This window comes from Lactuca sativa, chromosome 3, assembly GCF_002870075.4.
Source record: "Lactuca sativa cultivar Salinas chromosome 3, Lsat_Salinas_v11, whole genome shotgun sequence".
Classification (NCBI taxonomy): domain Eukaryota; kingdom Viridiplantae; phylum Streptophyta; class Magnoliopsida; order Asterales; family Asteraceae; genus Lactuca; species Lactuca sativa.
The window spans coordinates 48,301,535-48,311,432 of NC_056625.2; the positions used below are offsets into that span (position 1 = coordinate 48,301,535).

The window sequence follows — 9,898 nt, forward strand, 5'->3', positions numbered from 1 at the left end:
TATAGTGGTTAGGTTCATGTTCATTACTCCTAACCCTTAGACAATTAATTAATTCAAGCGGTGATCAAGTGTTTAAACTAATTAATTTCCTAGATTAATGATTTGGATTAAATAAGATTTGTAGTGGTTAATCAAATTGGTGGTTCAAGTAACCTCTTGTTTGTTGGTTTCTCAAACAAGCTCACACATTAATCTTCCCATTATCTTGTTAATCTTAGTTTCATATACATTATTCCTAAGCATATGATTAAGTGTTCACATAGACATATGAGGTTAACAATTAAGAGATGTTCATGCAGCTTAATTATCTTCCAATTAACAGAAAATAGTTATGATTAATGCATAAGGTTCTTTAACAAACTTAATTTAATAAATCACCAATAAACAATCAATCAAAAACTAAGAATTAAACCATAGGAGTTACTTGGTATGCCCAAAACAAAAACAAAAACGTAATTAGTTCATAGTTGCAGTAAAAACAAACACAAAAACAGATTTAACTAAGCTAAACATACTTAATTCCTAAAGATAAGTGGAATGATTAACCTAGTTGCTTTGATTCTTCCAAGGATTGAAGATTAGACTTCCTCAGCGCCCTCAAGGGTTCTCCAATCGCAGATGAATCTCCAAAAACGCCAGAAAAGTATTCCAATCGGATAAAGGCTCGGTTTTTATAATTATCACAAAACAGAGTGTACTCGGCGAGTAGCAGACCCAACTCGCCGAGTAGATCGTAGTTATCCGTCTCGTACCACGAGTCTTGACTTATCTTCTGGAATATTCTAATGGACTCGCCGAGTAGGCTCGTGTACTCACCGAGTAGGAAGGCTTTTGTCCCTCATTCTTCATTCTTTGGTCTCTAATTGCTTCCCCTTGTTCCCTTTCACTCACAAGCATGTCTTTTGGATTGAAAACAAAATTTAAACAATATTAAGTACCTTTTGTCCACATTATACACATAATTAGTTAAAAATGAATAAAAATGTATGCTAAATAATTAACTAATTATGCACATATATAAATACCCCACACTTGACTTTTGCTTACCCCCAAGCAAAACTGAATTTTAAACATATTAGAACCACATATGACAACTCCAATCTAACCCAGCCATTATGCCAAGACCGCAACGCATGCATTTGTGTCTAAAATTGTCCTAAATACCCCCTATACTCCAAATACTCACAATCCTCATAAACATTCGCCCACTCACCCCGAACTATGCTTATTTTATGCATCCCTCCGTATCCATCCCCATAAATCCTCTTAACCTCAAGGTATTTTTGGTTGAGCAACCCAAACATACATAATCTAGATAATTACAATTTATGATACCACTATGGAGCTCTTTTGGAATTCTTCACTTCCTTGGCATTTGATCTTTGATCTCTTTGAATTCACCACTTTGTTGTTTGATTTTTGGTATCTTCAACTTTTCGAATTTCTTTGGAATTTTTGATCTTCTAATTTCATATTTGACTTTGATGCTCCAAAAATTCTTCAAACTTTTCTTGTAATTTCTCGCTTTTTTTTTTTTACATGTTCCTCACTTTTTTCACTCAAAAACCTACATGCTTAAGCAGGAGCGCTCAACTGCAACCTTTATTGGCTAAGGATAATAATTTTCCTGGATACATTTCAGGTTTAGGCTGCTAAACATATTGCATCCCTCAGGCTGAGCGAGGTCGTGTTTTTGTCCCATGATTTCACTGGAATAAGGAAGCCACAAATGCACTAGAACGTGTATAGGCTCAACTAAACATTTGGGTTTTCATGCAATTATCAACACAATTCTAACATGGAATTCTAATTTGCTTTTACCAAAATTTTCTCAATTAATCCCTAAGTAATATTTTTGGTATGCAACAATTTTTAAAAATTAGCCTAAATTAAGACTCTAAATTTTCTAATATGTGACCAACCCCCTGCCCCACACTTATTTTATGCAATGCCCTCATTGCATATTATGTAAAAAAATAAAAATGCAAATATAGAGAGAATTGGAACAAACTCCCCTGGGGTAGCAGTCGATAAGTTGATACTCTTTTCTTCAGCTCCATCTTCACTTGACTTTAGCCATGGGAACAACTCATCCATGCCTTGGGTATCATGCGTCTCGTGTGGTTGACAACTCGAAAATATCACGAAACAAGCTTCTTAGAAAATCCCCAGTAACAATTCTTCACAAAAAGTGGATAAATGCTGCAGTGAAAGTGCTCAAAACAGCTCTGGAACTCGAAAATTGCAAGTCTACTCGGCGAGTAGTGATGTGTACTTGCGAGTATCTCTTAACTTGGAACTATAATGTGTAATATCCCATGTACTCGCCGAGTAGAATTTGTGCACTCGGTGAGTAGGCTCTGTATTGCCAAAACTGATCCAGCTCATGTTCATTTTGACTCAGGTTTTGAAATTGGAAATTTCACTGACCCTCACTCTAAATCCTTCAGTAGCAACACTCTCCATTACTCTCGACTCTCACGGACTCAATCCTATGGACAAGACTTCGTAATTTTTCTTGAACATCTCTCATTCCTTACTTGACCCTCAACACTTTATTATGCTTCCTAACCTTCCATCCCTGAAACATAAGCAACTAAAAGTGAAAGTAATAAAAATCCTAAAAACAAAAATCATCCAAGTTTTAACCATTGTTCAAAACAAAACATAATAAAAACACAAAACATAAAAATAAAGTCTTCAATCTTCTTCTTCCATATCGGCTCCTCCCGCACCACTTCTTCCTTCTTCATTTCTTCCCCTCATTCTTTCTTCCCAACTCATAATATATGGATAGCCGGGTCCGGGTCTTGGTGCAATGTTCATCTGTTGGAAGAGGTATTCAAAAGATTGATTATTATAATTAACCCCTCGTCCAATATCGTCCAAATAGCGCCGATAGTCTACTTGATTCCACCCATCGTTGTCCTCCTCCACCGGAATAACCGGTGGATCTTCTCGTACCCGCTCGTTACGTTGCCTTACCCGCCTTCCCGGCTCCTCGGGGACTGCCGACTCGTCCGCATGTGGAATGGAAAAGGAGTCACCAAACTTCTCAACGATTTGTGTCCTCCTGTATAATGCAGTGTTGAACGGTGGAGGGTAAATGACCGTGAGTGCCCTTGCTTCTTGTAAGTCTAAAACCCCAAACGACCTAGCAAGCCTTGTAACAAACATGCCTCCATTAATTTTGGAGTTAACTTTTTCCTTAACTGCCCCTTCAACAAGAAATTTGGCGATGCAATAGGGGAGATTGCAGAAAGCGTCGGGAGTAATAATACTCAAAAGATAGAAAATATCAAGGGTTGGGACCTTGTACCAATCCTTCCGCATGTTGATGGTGCTGGCCACGAAGCGATGAATAAGGCGATGGATCGGCGAGCGAATATGACCCTCCTGAGCGGTAGAAAGAATATACACCCGGTTGGCAATTGTGTTCCACCATGTAGAGGCCACCACTGCCTCGAGAAGTTCCTTATGGCGGTTCTCCAGAAAAGCTTCAAAGTCCTCAGTCATCATAGTGCTCTGATCATAAATCCCCAGCCTCCAAGAAAATTCAGCGATGCTGCACTGTCATAGCTCCCCGCCCAAAGAAAAGGAAATTATGTTGGGGTTGTAATAATCACTACCACCTCGGAATGAGATGGTAGCAAAAAATTCCCAACATAGCTCAGCATAAACAGGTTCTTGTATCTTGAATAATTGTAACCAACCATCACATGTGATGGTGGTATACCCCAAGCTGCACTCCTTCACCAAATATGGTGTGAGCTCCTCCTCCAATCCCACTTGTCCCAACCAATCCCAGTCAACAGCGTTGGGCAAATGGATTTCCTTCTGTTTCAGCGCCTCTAATTTGTTTAAGGCTCGAGCTTTGGATGATTTGAACGTGATTTGTCGCAATGAGAGCCACCGGACATCACCTTGATTATCCCCTTCTAGACATGGTACCAGCATAACAACAACAAGAGAACACAAACAAACAATACCCAGTAATTAAAAACGAAATAAATAGGCCTGAATAGTCCTCTACTCACCGAGTACACGACCTACTCGGCGAGTAGGATGAACATCGGCAACAGTTTGAGCCGAGTATATATAGGTTGTCCAAAACTCCAAATTCTTCACAGGGGTTTGTTGTAATGAGTCAACTAACCATAAATCCAAAAGAAATTTCTCCTAACATTACCTAATTCATGGCTAAATTAAAACCCTAGAATTTGAGGAAATCACCCAAATCCGAATTTAAGCAAAATAGGGGCAAATCAACGATAAAGCTTGAACCTTTGATGAGTTTTAAGTGTAAAGATGTTACCTTTTCCTTTGAAAGACGAAGATTAAGTGGAAATTTGAAGAAATCGCAGAGAATGCTTGAGGAAATGCTATGCACGGCGAGTATAGGGGTTAAATGGGTGAAAACCCTTCTTTTACAGATTATATATCATCTGTTTAAGTTGGCTACTCGCCGAGTAGAAAGGTTCTACTTGCCGAGTAAAACTGCCGTTACGCGTTTTATTGGGTTACTCGGGCAGGTACTCGCCGAGTATACGTGCCTACTCGGCGAGTAATCCTTGAAAAAAAATTGAATGTTTTGAAAATTTAATGTATTTTCTCATTCTTTTAGCCATCCACCCCACACTCTAGGCATTGCTTGCCCTTAATCAATTATATTCTTAGAAGAAGACGAATGAAAAAGATAAAAATAAAACTAAAGAAAAGGAAAGAAAATGCAAACTTGAGACTCGGGTTGCCTCCCGAGAAGCGCTTCTTTTTAAGGAGTCATTAGCTGGACTCCTCCCCTTCTACGTGGTTGCAATCCCTTCCAGCAACAACAACTCTTCCATTCCTTCATTCATGGGGACTCCTTCTTCATACTTTTTAACCCTATGTCCATTGACCTTGAAAGGTGTTCAATCTCTTGACAATAGCTCTATAGCACCATGTGGAAACACCGTCTTCACCAGAAAAGGGCCATCCCATCTTGACTTGAGTTTTCCTGAGAAAAGAATTAGTCGTGAATTAAAGCGCAACACTTTTTGGCCTTCATGAAATTCTTTATTTTCTTTTATCCTTTTGTCATGCCACATCTTGGTCTTCTCTTTATAAATCAACGAACTAGAGTATGCATCATTTCTAAGCTCCTCAAGAGCATTCATTTGCATCAACCGGTTGCTCTTGAGTTCCTCCATGTTGAAGTTGCACATCTTTAAAGCCCAAAATGCTTTATGCTCTAACTCTACCCGCAAATGACATTGCTTTCCATAAACAAGCCTATATGGTGTAGTAACGTTTGTGCCTCCGCCCATTTGGATACATAATCCACCGCCACTAATATGTATTTGTTGCCTTTAGACATGGGAAATGGTCCCATGAAGTCGATACCCCACACATCAAAGACCTCGCACACTTGGATACTATGTTGTGGCATTTCATTTCGAGATGAAATGTTTCCCACTCTTTGACAAGCATCACACTCTTTGACAAATTGGGCTGCATCTTTAAAAATTATGGGCCAATAGAACCCAATGTCAAAGATCTTCTTTGCAGTGTAATGTGTTCCATGATGTCCACCCGTGGGCCCACTATGACAATGCTCTAATATTTTCCGGCTTTCATTCCCGAACACACATCTTCGTATGATCCCATCCGCGCAGCTTCAAAAAAGATATGGTTCATCCCAAAAGTAATATTTTATCTTGGAAAAGAATTTCTTCTTTTGTTGACTTGTGAGATCTTTTGGGATGTAATTTCTAGCTAAGTAGTTAGCTATATTTGCAAACCATGGTTCTTCCCCCACGGTCACCATAATATACTCGTCCGGAAAATCATCGCCAACTCTATCTTCGTGTAATTGCGGGTTTTCAAGCCTTGACAAGTGGTCAGCTGCTACATTCTCCATTCCCTTTTTGTCTCGTATCTCTATGTCAAACTCTTGGAGAAGTAGCACCCATCGAATCAGTCTTGGCGTGGCATCCTGTTTGGCAAACAAATACTTGATAGCCGAGTGGTCAGTAAAAACAATAGTTTTGGATAAAACCAAGTAAGGGCAGAATTTTTCAAGGGCATACACCACATCTAATAATTGTTTTTCAGTGGTGGTGTAATTCTCTTGGGCTGGATTTAGAGTCTTGCTTGCATAATATATGGGTCAAAAGTGCTTATCAACCCTTTAACCAAGGACAGCTCCTAATGCAAATTCGCTAGCATCACACATAATCTCAAAAGGTAAGCTCCAATTTGGTGCAACAATGATCGGGGCATTAGTTAATTTTTCCTTTAAAAATTCAAATGCCTCTAAACACTCTTTAGTAAAAGTAAATGGTGCATCTTTTAATAATAATTGTGTTAGAGGTCTAGTTATTTTGGAAAAATCTTTTATGAAACGCCGGTAAAAACCCACGTGTCCTAGAAAACTTCTAATGCCCTTCATATTAGTTGGTGGGGGTAGTTTGGCAATGGTGTCAATCTTTGCCCGATCCACTTCAATTCCCATTTTGGAAACCTTGTGGCCTAACACTATACCCTCCTTAACCATAAAGTGACATTTCTCCTAATTGAGGACCAAATCGGTTTTTTCACACCTAGCAAGCATTAAGTCAAGGTTTGTGAGACAATCATGGAAAGAAGATCCAAAGACAGAAAAGTCTTCCATAAAAACTTCCATGAATTTTTCCACCATATCGTGGAATATGGCTGTCATACACCTTTGAAAAGTCGCGGGTGCATTGCATAGCCCAAAGGGCATGCGCCTATAAGCAAAAGTCCCACTTGGGCAAGTAAATGTGGTCTTTTCTTGGTCCATTGGGTCTATGGGTATTTGGAAATAACCCGAGAATCCGTCTAGAAAGCAATGGTAACTATGGCCCGATAGTCTTTCTAACATTTGATCAATAAAAGGTAAGGGAAAATTGTCTTTACGAGTGGCATCATTTAGCTTTCGATAATCGATGCACACTCTCCAACCGGTTACCGTTCGTGTCGGAATTAGCTCGTTCTTTTCTTTGGTTATGACCGCCATCCCTCCTTTTTTGGGCACCACTTGGACCGGACTCACCCACGAACTGTTGGAAATGGAATAGATAATTCCCACATCTAAGAGTTTAACCACTTCCTTCTTGACTACTTCTTGCATATTTGGGTTTAACCTTCTTTGGTGCTGTACAACCGGCTTTGCTCCTTCTTCCAGGTTGATCTTGTGGGAGCAATAGGATGGACTTATTCCCTTGATGTCGGTGATGCTCCATGCTATGGCCCGTTTCCGCTTCTTCAATACTTGCACGAGTTCTTCTTTTTCAGAATTGGTTAGGTCAGAGGCTATAATTACTGGCTTTTGGTTGCCTTCTTCAAGAAAAGCATACTCCAAATGATCTGGTAAAGTTTTAAGCTCCGATTTTTGGCTCTGACTGTTGGACTCGCCGAGTGCAGGTAGGGTACTCGGTGAGTTTGTGGCTGTATTCACGACTTCTGCCTTTTCTAAGGAAGAACTCGGTGAGTAGATCGGCCCTACTCTGCGAGTAGGGCTGTCAGTTTGCTTCACCAATTCTTCAAACTCAACTTCTTCCAGCAGCCTTTCAATCTCCATTAAGTCTTTTTCTAGATCAAATTCTTCATCATAAGTTGTGAACTTGCTGGAATCTTCACTTATGCATTCCTCCAATAATTCATCAAGCATATCCATTGAGAATGTCGTGTCGTCACTGTTCCTTGCATACTTCATAGCTTGATCTACCCCAAATGTGACTGAATCTTCTCCTACCCGCAAGGTGAGCTTCGAGTCCCTCATGTCTACTATAGCACTTTCCGTCTTGAGGAAGGGCCTTCCAAGGATGATTGGAACTTGTGGATCCGCCTCCATGTCTAGAATGATGAAATCAGCGAGAAAGACGAATTTGTCCACCTTGACTAGTAAGTCTTCGCATATGCCTCTTGGGAAAGTGACTGTCTTGTTTGCCAAGTGAATTGCCACGCGAATTGGCCTTGGTTCCGGGAGATCCAGCTTCTTAAAGAATGAATATGGCATTAGGTTCACACTTGCTCCCGAATCGGCTAAGGCATGAATAGTAGCCAAGTTGCCAAATTGGCAAGGTAAAGTTAAACTCCCCGGGTCGCCCTTCTTCTTTGGTAGCTTATTTAGCATAGCAGCTGATCAGTTTTCATTGAGGACTACCTTCTTCACTTCTTCCATCTTCCTTCTATTAGTGAGAAGTTCCTTAAGGAACTTTACATATTTGGGCATTTGCATGACGGCTTCAATGAAGGGTATGTTGATTTGAAGAGCCTTGATATGATCTAGAAACTTCTGATACTCCTCTTCCTGCTTCTCCTTCTTAGCTCAGGCTGGGTATGGCATTGGAGGCTAGTATAGATTTTCAGGGACCTGCTCTTTTGGATTTGGTGGTGTACTCGCCGAGTCCATACGTGGTACTCGGCGAGTAGGGTTGTCAGATTGTAAATTTTGCTTTTCTGCTTGATTTTCTACCTCCTCCTTTTGTGATTCCTTGGATGCTTCAGTCTGAATAGGTGCCAGGGGAGTGATTATTTTCCCACTTCTTGTTGTGACTATGTTTATGTGCGCGCCTCGTGGGTTATTTTCAGTTTTGCTAGGAAGTTCGCCCGATGACCTTTGGTTGATTTGTTGAGCAAGTTGCCCAAGCTGCGTTTCTATATTGTTGATAGATGCTTGCTGGTTCCTTAGCATGGTCCTTGTTTCTTGAATGGCAGCATCATGATCACTATGTCTTTTTTCTAAAGCAGCTACAAATTTGGTGAGCATTTCTTCCAAGCTTGGCTTTCTCTCTTGTACCGGCTCCTCCTTTTGGTAGAAACCTCTCCCTTTTTGCCTAAACTTTTCCTCCTTGGCCTTCTTGTACTCTTCATAAGGGAGCCACTCTTTCTTTTGTTTGTGCCAGTCTTCATCATATCGGTCTCCACTTGAGTAACAAACTTGCACCTTCTTGTTGCCATTCTCATCTAAATCACAGTCTCTAGTGAGGTGAGGTCCATTGCAGTTTTCACAACCCACCCGAATAGCATGGATCGTTTGGTCCATTTTATCCATCCTCCTATCCATGGTTTTTAACATCGCCATGACCGCGGATAAGTCTGCAGTAGCTGCATATGCAGCTCCCCTACTAACATCATGTCTAGGGTTGTGGTATTCTCTAGAGTGTTTAGAGAATTCTTCAATCAATTCTTTGATCACCGGGGGCGATTTCTTTGTGAGCAGGCCTTGCAAGTCTAGTAACTGCCTGGTTATGACATTGACTCCATCATAGAAGATGGAGACTTCTTGCTGGCTGTTTAGGTCATGGTGTGGGCAGTTTCTTAGTAAGCTCTTGTACCTCTCCCAAGCTTCATATAGCGACTCTCCAGCTTGTTGTTCAAAGTTAGCAATGGCCTTCTTCAACTTGGCTATCTTGGAAGGTGGGCAAAAGTGATCAATGAATTCTTCCTTCATCTTGGCCCATGTGGTGACTGATCCGGGGGGAAGTGACTTGAGCCAGTCTTTTGCAGCACCTTTGAATGTCACAAGAAGCATGCGAAGTAGCCGAGTCTCACGAGGCACATTTGGAACATTGAAGTAATCAGCTACATCATTAACTTCATCCAAATGCTTGTAGGCATCTTCGTGGTCTTTTCCATAGAAAGGTATTTCTTTAAGTAAAACTAGGATATGATCCTTGAGCTCGAAAGTAGCAGTCGCGGGAATTGCGGGTTGCACAAGTCCCGGGCCAGTGTCGTCGCGCATCCTCTTCTTCCATTCCCCCATGGGGATTTCATCAATGTTAGCCATAGAAATAGCCAACTCTTCCTCGAATTCGGATTCGTGCTCGTATGTAGGCTCCTCTTCTTCCTCGGTCTCGTACTCGATATCTTCCTTAACCGGTTCATCGATTAC

The 9,898-nt window shown here is 40.8% G+C and overlaps 1 non-coding gene across 1 annotated transcript; it reads left to right on the forward strand.

Moving 5' to 3' along the window:
• Positions 1 to 9,302: 9,302 nt before the first annotated feature.
• LOC111884476 (small nucleolar RNA R71) lies at positions 9,303 to 9,409 on the forward strand. Its single transcript, XR_002847793.1, has one exon. It is a non-coding gene; the product is annotated as a small nucleolar RNA R71 (small nucleolar RNA).
• Positions 9,410 to 9,898: the final 489 nt, after the last annotated feature.